The 16215-nt window shown below is 39.2% G+C and overlaps 1 protein-coding gene across 16 annotated transcripts in view; it reads left to right on the forward strand.

The window, feature by feature from the left end:
- The window catches only part of LOC112645817 (LIM domain containing preferred translocation partner in lipoma), a 670895-nt gene that overhangs the window by 356829 nt on the left and 297851 nt on the right, over positions 1-16215 (forward strand). The gene's annotated exons all lie outside the window — the stretch shown is intronic.

The raw sequence follows: 16215 nt of genomic DNA on the forward strand, positions 1-16215 counted from the left end.
AGAGAAAGAGAAAGACTGCATTCACATAACTTTTATTATAGTCTAATGTTACAGTTGTTCTACTTTATTATTTGCTATCATTGCCTATCTCTTACTGTGTATAATTTATAAATTAAACTTTATCATAGTTTTGTATAAATAGAAAAAAAAGACATGGTGTATATTCTGCTCAGTATTATACATAGTTTCAGGCATCCACTGGGGGCCTTGGAATGTATCCCCTGTGAATAAAGGGAGGATTATTGTATTATGACAAATATTTTATGAACACCCATGAATGGCAAGCTCCCTAGAAGGTGAAGGTGTAGGTTTGAATAAAAGAAAATGTATTTCCTTAAACAACTCATATCACTCTGGGGAGACTGGGGAGAGAAATAATAAGCAGATAAAGAAGTAATGTTAAGTCTGATGGAGCTAAGTGTTGTAGAGGAAAGGTAAGATAACCGGGCTGGAGGAGTACTTCAGTAAGAGTGCAGTAATCCTTGTCATTTTATATAAGGGAGTCAGAGAAGGCCTGATGAGAGGGTGATATTTAAGCAGAAATCTCAAGTAGGCAAGAGAGTGAGCCACACAGGTATCTGGGACAGAGGGATGTATGATCCAAACAATGGAGAGCGCCAGTGTGGAAGCTCTGGGAGAGAGGAGCATGGCAGGCAGCTGGCCTGTTTCAGAAAAAGTGGCCAAGGGTAGCTGGAGCTGAGTGGTCTTCAAGAGAGTAAGCAAAGATGGGGTCAGGGACGTATCAGACCCTTGCTCATCACATAGGAGCTTATAGGCTACTGTAAGCACTTGACTCTTCCTCCCAGTGAGATGGGAGCATTTGGAGTCATGTGGTCCAACTTAAAAACACTCTGGCTTTGTGAGAGTAGAATGTAGGCTCCAGTGACTATGCAAACTAGAAATGATATTTGGTTGGTTGGTATGGAGCAGTTGCTAAGCAGTAGTGGGGGTCTGGATGTATTTTGATGGTAGCATCAACAAGTTTTGTGGCCAGATGTCATATAAAATACAAGAGCACAAGAAGAGTCAATGACTGCTAGGTTTTTAGCCTGAGCTATGAACAATGGACATGCAGTTAAGTGAGATGCTAGGAAGACAGCAAGAGAATTGGTTTTGGTTTTGAGTTTTTCCATTCCAAATCAGAAATTTGGTTTCGGGTATGTTACATTTGAGCTGTTAGACTTGCAAATAATGGTTGAGTAGATGGTTGTGTATTTGAGTCTGGGGCTCAAGGGCAAAGTCTTGACTTGCTGTAGATTTAAGAGTCCGTAGATATGAACTTAAAACTTTTATACTGCGTGACATCACCTAAGGTGATGGATTAAGCCCTGAGCCAGTATTTTGATGTCTCAGGGAGACACAGAGAAACCATTAAGGTAAGTCATGAGCAAGGAGACATAAACGTAGAGGGAGAATCAAGGAACAGTGCTCTCCAGAAACAGAGTAAAAAAATGTGCTTCAAAACTGAATGAGTGATCAAGTTCTCTGCACAGTAGGATCAGATGCCAGGAGGATTGAAGCGTGGACCACTGGATTTAGATCTTTGGTGAAGGTTGTCTTAACATAAACAGGTCTCAGCACTCTTGTGAGCTTTTGGCTCACACTTGCTTTGCTTTTCCTTTGTCCAGGGGGAACCCACGCTAAATAATGTTTAGCTGCCAGGGCTCTGGAGTCACAATGCCAATTCCATATTTCTAATCCTTTAAGCTTACACAGCTTATTTGGCCTTCCTCTATGGTTTTTTTTTTTTAATTTAAGATTTATTTATCTTGAGAGAGAGAACATGTGTGAGCAGAGGGAGGGGCAGAGGGAAAGAATCTTAGACTCTCCACTAAGTGGGGAGCCTGATTTGGGGCTCAGTCTCAGAACTCTGAGATCACGACCTGAGCCCAAATCAAGAGTCAGATGTTCCAGTGACCGAGCCACCCAGGCACCCCTATGCTTCTTTTTTTAAGAAAGGAAATGACCTCATGGTGTTGGGAGGATTGGATGAGATAAATGCTTAGCATGGTATCTGCAACATCGCAAATGACCAATAAATTGTAGCTCTAATGATCAAGAATAAAACAATCAGTAAAATTAATGTAAATGAACCTGCCTTATATTTTCTTTTTTATCCTCAAAATCACATATCTCTCTAGAGTTGCACCTGAATTGGATATTAGCCTATTTTATGTCCTCTATTTGTTTTACTTTGGGGCATTTTCTCATCATTACATGAATTGACCACATTGTAATCTACTAGTTCTCTCCTCTAAATTGTGAGCTCCCTGAGAAGCCATATGCTGCCCATACCTCAAAACTTAATGCAGAGTTTGGCAGATTTGGCACTTCAGACTTAAAATAGTATCTGAAGGTCCTGGTGACTGATCAGAGTGTCAACTGCACAGAAGTTCCAATACTCAATGCAGTAATACTGGAATAGCATCTTAATTGCTGGAATTTCTTACAAATGAATTTTGATTTCTTAAAATAATTTTTCAGTATCTTTTTGATCTATCTTTCCCTTCCTCTATAGATTATTTCCCAAGTAAGCCTTGTGCTTTTCTCACCCCTGTAAGGCTCCTTGAGGTGTACTATTCAGGACAGCTGACTTTTGGGGTTGGCAGTTTTATTATGTGATGGACACTTACATGACAACCACACATTCTTTCTCTGTCTAGTACCTAAAACTTAAAATAAGGCCTTTATTTTGAATTTTCCCCATTCATAGCTCCAGAGATTCAAATAATGATATCTTTATTTTAGAAGTATGTTTGTGAATTGGGGGGGGGGGGTGAAAAGGGAGGGGGTGGTTGATAGCTGTTTCCGTTCTGTTCTTTGAAATATAGGAGTAAAGATAACTCTTTACAAATCTGAATATGTGTTTGTTGGATTCTTGAAGCAGGGTTTTAAATCTAAATCAACTCTGGGTGAGGCAGAGTATGGTAAGCAACAACTACAGCAATGGGTGGTGTATTTTAAGAGCTCTGTCTCTTGACATAGTGAGATACCATGAACAAATATCTGCTCCAGTTCCAGTACCTTCCTTTCCCAGTTCAGAAAATGTTAACATGTGTTTTTTGGCTTTTTCACATAGCTCTAGTCTACGTGGCAGGGGTAATATGTTCATCTTCTCAGTTTGCAATGTGAGGAGTAGGAAGTTTCTACTGAAAAGGCTGTGACCATACTTCCCATTAACCAGCCCTTCCTTAGAGCACTGTGTAGCCTGTGCCCCTATCACAGGAGCTTGGCTAACATGACCACCTGAGTAAGGGTAAGTCAAGAAGAACCTGAGGGAGGCCAGAGATTGAGGAAGTCTCAACTTATTGTTGCTAATGCCATAATTTGTTCAAGTGTGTAGAATTGTGCTCGTGGTATTCTGGTATCCTCTTCTCTGCTTGTAATCATGCAATTAGCAGAAAAACAAGGGCCATGAGAATAGCCCAGTTTTAGTACTTTAGGTCAGAAATTGTCAAACAAGGGCAGAAAAGCGAATGGACTTGTGCAAGATCTCACAGGCCAGTAAAGAATGGATATTATCAATATTCTTTTTTTAAAAAAAGATATATCTGTTTATTAGAGAGAGCATGCTAGGTGGTGGGAGGGGTAGAAGGAAAGGGAGAGAGAAACTTGATGGGGGGTTCTATCTAATGATCCTGAAATTACAACCTGAGCCAAAACTAAGAGGTGAATGCTTAAGTGACTGAGTCACCCAGGTGCCCTATCGATATATTTTTTCAAGTCTTTATGCAAATCCCAATTAGTTAATATACAGTGTAATACTAGTCTCAGGTATATAATTAGGGAATCAACAATTCCATACAACACTCAGTGCTCATCATAACAAGTGCACCCCTCCATCCCCATCAATTTTTTTTTTCCCATCAATTTTTTTTTAAAGATTTATTTGAGAGAGTGTGTGGGGGAAGGTGCAGAAGGAGAGGGAGAGAAAGAATCTCAAGCAGACTCCCACTGAGCGAGGAGCCCATCACAGGTCTTGAATATCAGGACCCTGAGATCATTACCTGAGCCAAAATCAAGAGCCAGATGCTTAACCACTGAGCCACCCCGGCACCCACCCCCATCAGTATTCTTGAGAAGAAAGCAAGCCAAGTGTGTGTGTACACGTGCTTGTTTACTTCTACATAGACAGACAGACAAAATATGTTCTCCAGTCCTAGCCAGTAAGTTCCTTGCCTCCTTCTTAGTTCTTTTGTTCTTCCTTAGAAACACAAGCCTTTGTCTTAAATGGACTCTGTAATTTGGGAAAAACTATTAGATACTAGGAGTATCAGGATGAAAATCTGTATTTTCATACCTAATTTTTATACCTGATGGTGCTACAGTTTACTGAGTTCATAATCCCTTCTACTGCACACATCTCCAGTGGTCTCTCTAATTTCTAGCTCTTAGTCTGTAGCTACCCATAATGCCTCATCACTATCTACCTGCCATTCTCATCCTTGGGACTTGTCTCCCTCCCCATCTGACTTGATGTATGCATTTCTTCTGGCACTTGTCATGTTCTGCACTCTGGTACCACGAAGGTCAGCTGTGTACCTTCTCTTCCTCTGATAAGAGATATAAGACAGGAAACATAAATAGTGGGGAGAGTGTTTATGTGTGCTTCCATTTCTGGTTTTCCATTGTATCTAGTACATTCTGACTTAGTATGGGTTAGGCCCTCAGTGAATGTTTGCTGAACAAATGAAGGCAATTGGGGGAAAAAAATAAGACCCTCAATCCTTAAAACAAGGCAGTGAATAGAGTTACCAGAACTGCTAGGTCATAGTTATTTTGACATTTTTACCTCCCACTTGCTGTTCTAAATAAAAGCAAAATAAAACCATAGGTTCTCTAAATGTCAAAAATGAATATAATGATCTAAAGTACAATGGGTCACACTGATTACATTTGATTAACTTTCTGTCTACTGAGAGACATGTATATAACTGCTTTTCTCAGAGTAGCAGTGCCTTTGTTCTATTCTGAATTCAGGGGGAAAAGAGGAGTTATTGATAAAACAAAGATCTTGACTTTGTCTCAAATAGAAGACAAAGAAGGTATTACAGAGATTCGGAAGCAAAATATCTGGATTCTAGTATACGCTCTGCCTCTATCTGGCGCTGTGTCCTTCAACATGTCCCTGTTTCTGCCTGGGCCTTAGTCTCCCCAGATGTCACATGCGGAAGCTGAAGTGGTATAATTGCCAGTGCTTCTTCCAGCCTGGAATTCTAGGCTGGGATTGAGAAGTAATTCCTTCCGATGACATATGGCCCAACCTTCAGCTCTTAATTGGCCCACCATCATGATCACAAGTACCTGATTATTCACACACTTTTGAATATATGAATTGCATAAAGCTGTTCAATGATGGTGAAAATTGAGTCCTAAATATTCTATCAGATGTATATGTAATGTAACCTATTCAGGATCTCATTAGAGTGTAAAATGATATGTGAAATATGCACCAAGCGAGAAAAGACTTAGAACATTATGAAAACGGAGTAATACAATTTGATTTTTATGAGTTAAGGATGATGGTATAATAAGAGCTTCAGTTATATGAAGGCTGGAGCTGAAGTATGTAGAGCTGTGTCTAGTAGGGAAAACCAATGAGAATGCGTTGTTTTCATTCTTGTCTTTCAGTATTCACAGAATCAACTATTTCACTCGGAACTAGAAAACAAAGCTGCTTATTAGCTTCTTTGTTTGAGCCATTCTGACTCTTCACCCACACCAGTTATATTTATACTTATGCATATTTTATTATTCTTTTGCCATGCCAGTACCACAAAGAGAAATATTTGTACGTTGAGAAAGGTACCCAGAATCCCCCAATTTTGCATCAGAAAAAATAAAAACACTTACCTCACATAAACTCACTTCAGAAAATGTGAATGTAACACTGTTCCTCAAACCACTTTCTCCTCTGAATGCCAGTTGTGCACACAGCAGCTCTACTGACCTCCCGTGTCCAGTATCTGAGACCCTTACCATCTACCGGGCTGGGGCTGGTGCGGGCATTTATGCAGCCAAGCAGAATGAGCTCATGCTTGCACTCTGCTAACTGGGACCTGGATTCTCCATCTACCACTCAGCAGCTTGTGAATGCTGGAGGGATGCTTAACTTCTGTAGATCCTCATTTTCCCATCGGTAGTAAGAGAGGAATAATTTTGTTTACATTATGACATGGCTAGAATTACGAGAGAGAATGCATAGATGGTCTTCAACTCGGGGACTGGCTCCTAGTAGATACAGCTTTATTTCTCCTCTTTTGGGTTGCCTGGGGTGTCTTTCCCCTGGTTTTTCTCTGTGTTATGCTACCCCCCTGAGGGTCTAACACTGTTCTGAGAAGGAGAGGAAAATAGCCTACAGTCATCCTGGAGGATTCCTTCTAGTTTAATGAGGCCTCAAATCACTACCCAGTAATCTCTGCCCTCCATTTCCCTGTGTGTTTCTTAGGCTTCTCTTGTTTCATAGTCTCATACGAATGGAGTGTGGGATCCCAAAGACCTGGATTCCAGTCTTAACTCTCAAAATTACCTACTTATTGATCAATGCCAATTCATTTCCTTCTCTATATTGAAATGAGAGTCCTATCCCTTAAGTCTCTCTTAGAGCTGCATGGAGTGTTCACATTCATTCACTTAACCCTTAGTTTATTAGATGCTCAAGTATTGAGGGTATCCATTTCTGTTTTCTTCCTTTTCTATGACTCAAAATTTATGTATTCCCACTGTTACCCTGAAATAGTAAACATTTCTGAGCCTGGCAGATCTAGAGGCCCTTGGAAAGCTAATGTTCCTTCTTGATAATGACAATTTAGTGCTTTCACTTAATACCTTAATATTTACAGAGTTTTTTTTCATTTATTCATTAGTGTTGAAATCTCTCAATAAGTCCTGAAGATGGGGATTCTTATGTACATTGTGAGAGATGAGAAAATAGGCTGAAATTTGAAATGATGTGCTCTGGGAACACCTGGGTCATGCATTGGTTAAGCATCCAACTCTTGATTTTGGCTCAGGTCATGATCTCAGGGTTGTGAGTTCGATGCCTGCATTGGGCTTCTTGCACAGCAGGGAATCTGCTTGAGATTCTCTCTCTGCCCCTCCCTGTCCACTCTCTCTCTCTCTCACTCTCTCTCAAAAATAAATAAATAAATCTTTAAAAAAAGAAAAGAAAAGAAATACTGTACTCTGGAGTCCTATAGTAAGTTTCACGTAGCCTAGATTTCATGCAGCGGCCTTTTCCCCATCTAATACCCTGACCTCTGTTCTGAATGTAAATGGGACTTCCAGCCTGGGTTAGGATGTCTGTGTGCTCCTTAGTTCCTAAGAAAATCTGTCTTTTCTTGCAGGAGAATAAAATGAGACTTGGAAGCATTTTCTTAAGCCTATAGGATCTGCATTTGCCTCCCTTTCTTATATCCCTAACCTTAAATTCCTTCTTAAGCAACAAGAATATTTTACTCAGTGTAGAAATTCACCATTGCCATTGGCTTCTTCAGAGCTTAGTAGTGCGCATTTTTTCATTATGATGGGCAGGCAGTCACTGTAAAAGAAAGTGTACTTGTTTTAATGAGCACTCTTGATTTTTTCCCCTTCTTTTTAATGGAATGCCATCTGTATGCATTGATCCATTGAGCTTGTCAGTACATGTCCCTGTCACTCCTCAAGGTGTATGGGAACAACATCTTATAGATAGACCACTGGACAAATCAGAAGAGTGGATTCCCAACCCACTTCTTCCACTAGTTATTTGACTTTGGGATATCACTTCATTTCTCTGAACATCTAGCTTATCTTTTATGAAGGAACAAACTAGATCATTTCTAAGGTTCAACTGCAGTGTTTGGTAGATTCTCCAGCCTGTTGATCTCCTTCCTAATTATTGAGTACCGACTATGTGCAATATAATGAAAGCATGAAGTTTGGAGGAGGGAGACATCCAGAAAAGGAAACTGTATGAGTAATGATATGGCAGTTTGAAAGTACACATTCTGCTGAGAATGGAGCATCACTGAGTATCACAGTGCATGGCACTGAGCAGGTGGACAGGAGATTGTGTGGAAGGACAGTTTGGGCTGAGTTTAGAGGACCTCCATAGTGTGTACTGCACATGAACGGACATACACATACATTACCCCTTTCTAGGATCTCCTGACTATCGCTCTTCTTACTTTGGCAAGCAGATAAACTGCCAGGATTAAGTAGATTTGTACATTTGAGAAGGAATTCCTTCAAAGAGATGGGGTACATCAGGTGGACTAGAAATTTCGATCCCATTATCAGTATCATTTTGGATTTTAAGAGTTTATCACCCCTGTTGGCTGTGACTTCTTGCAAGACAGGGATTTTTATATATTCTTTCTTGAATTTCCAACAGCAAGCCTCGTCCCACCATAGTTGGTGCTCACTAGTAAAAGCTTGTTGCATTGAATGGCTGCCTAGTTACATTCCTAGGGGGAAAGAAGGTAGTTTTTCTCATGTACAGTAAATAGAGGAATTTTGTTTAAAGGAACTACCAGTAACGAAAAAACTGCAGTGGAAAAATTGACAGCCTGGATCTATAATCTAAGTGACCTGACAATTAAAAGAACTTATTACTGTCAGCCTGCCAGATGGATCTCCTTGAAATGTAACGTGCAGTGCTTCTGAACACGATTCAAGTGCAAGCTTCCTTTTCTCCTCGCTTCATGTTTGTTGAGTTTGGGAAAGAAGCAGTTTTATTTGAACTAAACCCACTCATTTCAAGTGTGTTTAATGACAGCAGTATGTGACAGATAAAATAAAATCCTACGGCCTCATTTGATGTTTGTTTTAATTCCAGACCTTAGTGGAAAGAGGATAAAATGACGTGGTTCAAATAGAGGAGTTAAATTATCTATTATTCCAAACTTATCTATTTCTCTCCAGGGAAATTTAAGAGGTCAAATAATATAGATAATAATAGTGGTTGTAGTTGAGATTAATAGAGTGCTTCATAGCTTGTAGTGGATATGTATTCTTCTTACTCTACCTTCACATTGAGTCTGTGAGTTTGCCTGGCCAGACACTATCATCCTGGTATTACACATAATTTTGAGTGAGTTGCCCCAAATCCTAACTGGGTCTCATTCTTGGTCCTTTTGATTTTGAATCCAGTGATTCCCTCCATTGATCAGTGCTGGCCCACCAGTCACATGTGTGTGCAGTACATTGGAGGACATAGGGTCAGTTGTGTTTCTTAACTTTATGGAAACACTATATGTATGGAATATGTGAATAAATTATCATCACAACATATTCCAGCAATCAGAAGTATGTAGAATAGAATTTAAAAGCATTCCTTCACTTCCCACTCTGTTAATTTCTGCTCTACTCTCCTCCAACTCCATTCTTTTCCATAATCAGTATTGTTGGTTTGTCGTGCATCTTTACAATCTTTTAACAGTACATAAAGACACATGCCTATGAGCATGACTATATAGGTAATATTTATTTTAAACACAAATGTTATATTATCTCCAATTTACCCTTTGCTTCCAGATCTTTTCGTGCCATAAACAGAGACTTGCCATATCATTTTTAATACCTGTCCTCTACCCATAGCATGAGTATACCATCACTTGTTTCTTCTACTGTTGGGCATTAAGGGTTGGCATTTCTTTATTATAAATATTAAGATGAGCTTTCTTACATGTATATCTTTGTGTTTGTGTGAATCTAGAATTAGGCATCCAGAACTGGAACTACTTCTTTGGTCAGGTTTTTTTTTTTTCTTTTTTTGACTTTTAAAAGATTTATTTATTTATATGAGCGAGACAGAGCGTGCAAGCACGTGAGCTTGAACTGGAGGAATAGGGAGAAGCAGACTCCCTGGCTGAGTGGGGAGCCCAAGGAGGAGCTTGATCCCAGGACCCTAAGAGCATGACCTGAGCCGAAGGCAGATGCTTAATTGACTGAGCTGCCCAGGTGCCTTATATCTTCTTGTTATTTTGAGATTTATTAAAAGTAAGTTTCAACCATCAGCCCCAAATGTTAGAGTCTTCATATTAGCTAACGTTATCGAGCTGAGCTTCTACTTCGTTACTTGGGGATGTGCTGTTCAGACCAATCCAGATACTTCTCTAAACAGTTACTTGTGGCCAGGAGAGTAAATATTGGGGAGGTTATTTTCCATGGCTCTGTGGTTTGGATACAGGTGCTCACTACGGAGAAAGAGTAAGGTATTCTTCTGACAGTTTTGTTTACTTAAAACAGCCACATTCTTCACTCAGCTAGAATAAGGTATTTAGTACAATAAAAATGTCGACTTTAATCAAAAATGAGAAGGGTACAATGCACTAAAAAGACCTTTAGCTTATTCTTTGTTAAGAAACAAGAGTTTTGCATAATCAGGCTTGAAAAATATATGATTCAACCTTTGGTACTGTTTACATGATCTAAAGGTCCAGAGAGTTCATTCTACTCCCAAGCTTCCTACCTCTTGCCACCTTTCCTAGCTGCTTTGGACTGGAGGTAATTAAAAGGAGCTAAAACCTGAAAATGTGCCATGGAAGAGAAAAGAGCTAATCTGAACAGTTCGTATGGTGTTACAAGATTGCAAGCAGACATGCAAAGTAAACTGTCTCTGTCCCCTTCCTTCCTTTTTCCTTTTCATTGTGTTCAAAGGCTTCATTATATTTTAAACCATGATATGCCAATATGGTCAGAATCATGTTTGTCTAACTTCTTTTAAAATAAAGAAATAGTTCCTCAGGTCTGTTGTAGTTAGGTTCTTTCAGGTTGCTGGAAGCCAAGTTGCGTTCAGTGTTACCTTGGTTGACTTTACCATGTCAGCAGCCAGACCACCAAGCTGCACGGAAACCCAGAATATCACTGAGGACACACCACTAGCTGTTTTTGTCATCCCTCAAGTGTAAACCCCCAGTGTTTCCTTATCCAGTGGGTCTCCACTCCTATGGCCTAGCTTCTCTCAGTTTTTCTTTCTGTTTCCATTGCTGCTTCTGTCAGCGATGCTCTATAGACTTCTTTTGGACAGGACACCATGATCTTCACTCCGTAATGTCCTCTCCTGCCTCAGAGCTAAGCAGCTCTGTGTATCTCTTGTTTGCTCTCCATTCTACTTCTGCTACCAGCAAGCTATGCCATGCCCTCAAATGTGTGAAACAATGAGGCCCATTATTAGAGCTGGTTCTTCTCCAGTACAAATTGGGAAGGAATTCTTCCTCCAACACATCTTCTGTTGCCGGTTTGGGTTCAGTCTCTCATCTAATTAGTTGTGGCCAGAATTCTGAATTACCTATTACAAAGCTGTGGGAAATGTATTTCTTAAAAACTAACAAACAACTTTTTGAAGCTCTTAACCTTAAACAGAGCTGCGGAGTGGTAGACTCAACCTTTCTGTGTTCTTCTTCTATCACAGTGGGTTTTTAAGTTGGCCATATGGAAGGTTTTCAGGATGTAGGATTCAAGTCCATGGATTCCAGAAGCTCAAGAGTTATAGATTCTGTTTCTGACATGGTTCTAACCAGTGGTGCAACATTCTTTGAGATTAGCTCTTCTCTCTAGGCTTTATGTTTTTCTATCTTTTTAGGAAGTTTGTGATTTTAAAAAAAAGGAGAAAACTAGCTTCAGAGAAGAGAATTAAAGCTGACCTCCCACTACTCCCAAATCAAAGTGAGATTTGGGTTTAGGTACTGAAGGGGAGGGTCTCATGGACTGGGAGCTGTGGAAGATGCTAGTGAGTGTGGAGGAGGAAGAGAACAAGGGAATGCAGTTCTGGAAGGGGCAGGAGAAGTGGGAGCAAGGACATGAATGGGAACACAGACATAGGGCATCTCTTCCTCTGTTCCTGCACAGAGAGGAGTCCCTTAACAGAAACAGGTTATATTGTACAAAGAGTCACTAGAGGGGAAAATGTATGCTACATAACGTTGCTCTTCTGAACAGAAGAAAGGGAAGTGAGGTGCACAGAAGTGGGCCTGAGCGTGTATGAAGACAAGAAAATGTACCTTTTGGGTATATCCTAAGGACCTTTTGGGATATGCAATAAATGGGCTTGTGTAAAGGTGGTGGTGCCACACTGAATCCCCCCTGAAATTTGATCGTCAAGTTTGCACCATTTCCTGGCTTTTTCAAGAATACATAGAACCCCAGAGCCACCAGAAAGAAAGAAACCAACAACATCAAGAATGACTTCAAGATAAAGGTCAGCTAGAAGGCTGAGTGAGCATTAATTACTGTGCTTTCAAGGGACACACTAAACAGTGCCACTCCTTTCTATCCTTGTTTAGAAGCTATTGAGAAAGAGAGGAGGCAGACAGATGGAGACCAAACTGTCAGTCTTGGGACCAATAAAACCGCCTTGGCTGACTTCATTAGCTTTAGGTCAAGAGAAATTACTGCTGTTTTCCCTCTGAATGGACAGATTTGCCCTCCTGAGAGTGGTCAACACTGGGCCCCTGCAGGCTCCTCTTGAGGTGGGATTGCCCCAGCTCCAAACAGTTTGGGAGTCTGAAAAAGCAGAGAAAAGCATGGTCTTGCCTGCAGCATGCCAAACAATACCTGCCCTGTTCTTGTCCTCAAAGTTAGCAATCACTTAGGTCACTGGACTGACTCCTCAATGAATTTTTCATCAGAAGAATGTGTGTGGCACAGACATGTTATGAATGTTTCTCCACAGAAGTCCCCTCCCCATGGAAAATTCTAGAGCAAGGAGTGAACATCTCTGCTGCATTTAGTGACAGCAGCACTCAAGGTACTGATATATGAGCCTCGCCTCCAGCCTGGTACAACCAAATAGGACTTCGGGGACCAGGTTAAGGTGGAATGAGTCAATGTCTTATAAAGGCAAAGAGACTCCCGATGGCTAAAGGTAGATGACTAAAAGGACATATCCTAAGCTCTGGTGGCGATATGTGGAGGTGAGTTCTGGAATGTAGCCAGGTGCTGGGGATTGCTGAGTTGACATGCACGGTCAGTGTAGTTTTAAGGAAGGAGGGGTTATGAAGTCAGGGTGAAATGAATATCTGAGATGGGATTTCTCCCCCATGTTCCCAAGTTAAAAAATTCTGTAATGTAGAGACTTGTTCCTTTCATTTTCCTATTGCCTTTTCCTTGGCTCTAGATCTATGTTTCATCAATACTTCGTTTTCACTGACTGTAGTTTCAAAAGTATAACAGATCTACTCCAATGTTGGGTGGCACTGTCACCAGGTTTATGTTACCTGAAAGACAGCATGGCCCGTATAATTACTCCTAATGTTTAGATTTCCACAAAAGCTCACGTGGGGTTGCCTCTAGTGTATCAGTCTCACGTCACAATCCTGTTCCCTTATCTGCACTGAGATGTGCTTACTGTGACAGAATCTAAAGTAATTTTGTAAAATCATCACTTTGGCTGCTCCAGACAGTAAGAGGAATGCTTTCTGATGTGTAGTTGTGGTGAAATTTAGTTAGCATGTAACATGGAAAATTTCCCATAAGAGACAATTAATGGAGGAAATTACTGTCATTAGTAAAGATTTATATTTCAAGTAATGCTCACATCTTAATGACTCTTTAAGGTAGGTAAGAACAACTTTTTGTACTTACCTTTTTTACAGATTATAAAACTAGCAGCCAAAGAGATTTAGTCAAAGCTCATATAGTGAAATCCTTGACACTTCTACATTGCTTATACCATCACATAAAATGTCAAATTCCTCACAGATGCCCCTCTATACACAAACACACCTGAGCGTATAGGGCAAGTATGCTCCTGTCCAAGTAAGCATTACTTCAAAATGCCAACATCCTTTAAAAGAGATGAATTAGCAATATACACACATTCATCATACTTTACAAACTTCTGATAAACAGAATTAATATAACAGTGAGCCCATTAGAAAGCAATTGTGGGTATTATTAGAATCTTTAAAGGGTTTTGTTCTATTTCTGTCTATTCAAAGCTAGTATTTCTAATAGTTTTCTTAAGTCCCTGAACAATACTTTCATTTGTTTATAAACATGTTGTCAAGTACATATTGTGTCTCTTGCATTTTGGAGAAAGAATTTGAAGAACCAAATAGAGTAGAACACATTTAATATTAACATAATTGAAAGCATTCAATATTTGATGACTCAGAAGGACTTTTACTATGCCTCAAGGTTATTTTTATTAACATTATTGGAAAATGTATGGAGGTTCCTTTACTCACAAACTTCCAGATTTTTGCAGATACGGACAAAGCTGTTGGCCAGAATATACAAGTCATTTCTACCTGCTACTGAGAGGTGGTGTGGGTGGAGGATTATATACTGACATGCAGGATTTAGAGACAAAGCAATTCTGGAAGAGTTCTTAACCTGTATGTGAGAAAGGAGGCTTTTATAGTGTAGTTAATAGAAATTTTCATATGATTGCAAATGGATTAATAAGGTTTTTTTATATTCTCAGTAGCTTTTCATCTAGCCAAGATCTCTGATGAACAATTAGAGAATTATAGAATTGTGTTTCTTTTTGATCTTTTCTTACATGATGTTAAGGGATTTATGTCTTGATTTCTTTTCCAAACAATAAATATGTTAGAATTCCATGGATCGTTTGGAATATCACATGTCTTGACTTTCATATGGAGGATCAGGACACCTCAAGCAATTTTTCTGTGTTTGAAGTGTTTTATATGTAAAATAATATTGTTTTTAAAATGAGCATTGATGGTGACTGTATGTACTCTTTTTAATCTGTGTCATATTTCATCTCAGCTTTATTAACTATTTAATAATCAAGTTATGGTCATATTGCAGTCACATCTCTAAAAGTTTCAGTGTTTCAGCTTTCCTCCTATCACAATACATACTGCATCCCTGGATTTTTCTGCTTGGCTCAAAAAGCCATGGTCTCTCATTATGTAAGTTACACCAAGATTGCCACTAATCATATTCGGGAAGCTAACGATAACATATGCTTGAGTTGTGGGTTTGGGTTTTTTTTTAATATCATGCCATGAGATATGATACCAAATCAGATCTCTTTTTTGCTTTTAATTAGTCAGCAACATTTATTTAATGCCTAGTAAGCTCAGAGCAAGGAGAATGGTGAGTGGAGATGTGCAGAAAGTAGATCTAAACACAAATAGATGATTATTTCCAGAATAGCTTTCAGTGTCTTTATGAATACAGAAAACAGATAAACAAAAGGATTAAGAAAACTTAAAAGCAAAATCTAAATGAGTGCAAATTGGTCTGGTAAAAACCAAGTTATATAATTGCAAAGAGGATGCAAATTAAGAAAACTGGAAGTTCAATGTCTAAAACTGTTCTCTTTCTACTTTTATTTTCATAATACTTTGCCATAAGGATTATTAGAAGTCAGAGCACCAGTCACTTCAGGGAGGAAAATTTCCTGGTTCAATTGTATCATTTAGAGAAGTGAACCTAACTCTTGATAATTCTGGGAGAGTTGAAGCTCTAGAGCTTTATGAATCCCTCCTTGTTCATCTTTCTTTGTTATCATTAAAAATCTTGTAACCTTGAACTTATCCCCTCTGTGCCTCAGTTTCTACATCTATAAAATAAAGATGGAAATAGGACTGATCTCCTAGGATTGTTAGATGAGTATCAAATGTAGAAAACTGTATTCTATTCTAGGAAGTACCTTTTTTTCCATTAATATCTTTGAGATTGAAACACATCCTATGATCGGTATGATGAGAAATCATTGTGTTAGAGATTCACTGGCGCCAATTATTTCTGTCTTCATGATAAAAACATAATAGCGCATTTTACCGTCAAAAGCATCATCATTCCTGTGTAAAGTGGGCTTATTAGAACAGAGCCTGGCATACAATAGGTCTTAGAGAGTGATACTGTTATCATTATATGAATACCATACTTGTGGTTTATAAGATATTTGTTCCTAATATTAAGGATTTCTGCAGTAAGACAGATATATTTATGATTACCTGGTCTATACTCAAGTAAATAGGGTCTGGAAGACTTACTAGTGACTTCACAACTGGTGAGTAACAGATCGAGGTTATAAATTCCGGTTGTTTTATGTATTCTTCGTTCATGACAACTAAGTCCTACTATTTGTATGAACTTTGGGTACTGGGATTAAAGGATTAACTAAGGCAGATGAGCTGCTTTCTCTGGCTGATGGTAGATGCTTGAAGAGAAGCTAGGAGAATGTAAAGACATAAAAGCAAGAAGCCGGTAAACAAATTTGGATAGTCAAACAGGATAAAAGGTACAAATGGG

This window comes from Canis lupus, chromosome 34, assembly GCF_003254725.2.
Source record: "Canis lupus dingo isolate Sandy chromosome 34, ASM325472v2, whole genome shotgun sequence".
Classification (NCBI taxonomy): domain Eukaryota; kingdom Metazoa; phylum Chordata; class Mammalia; order Carnivora; family Canidae; genus Canis; species Canis lupus.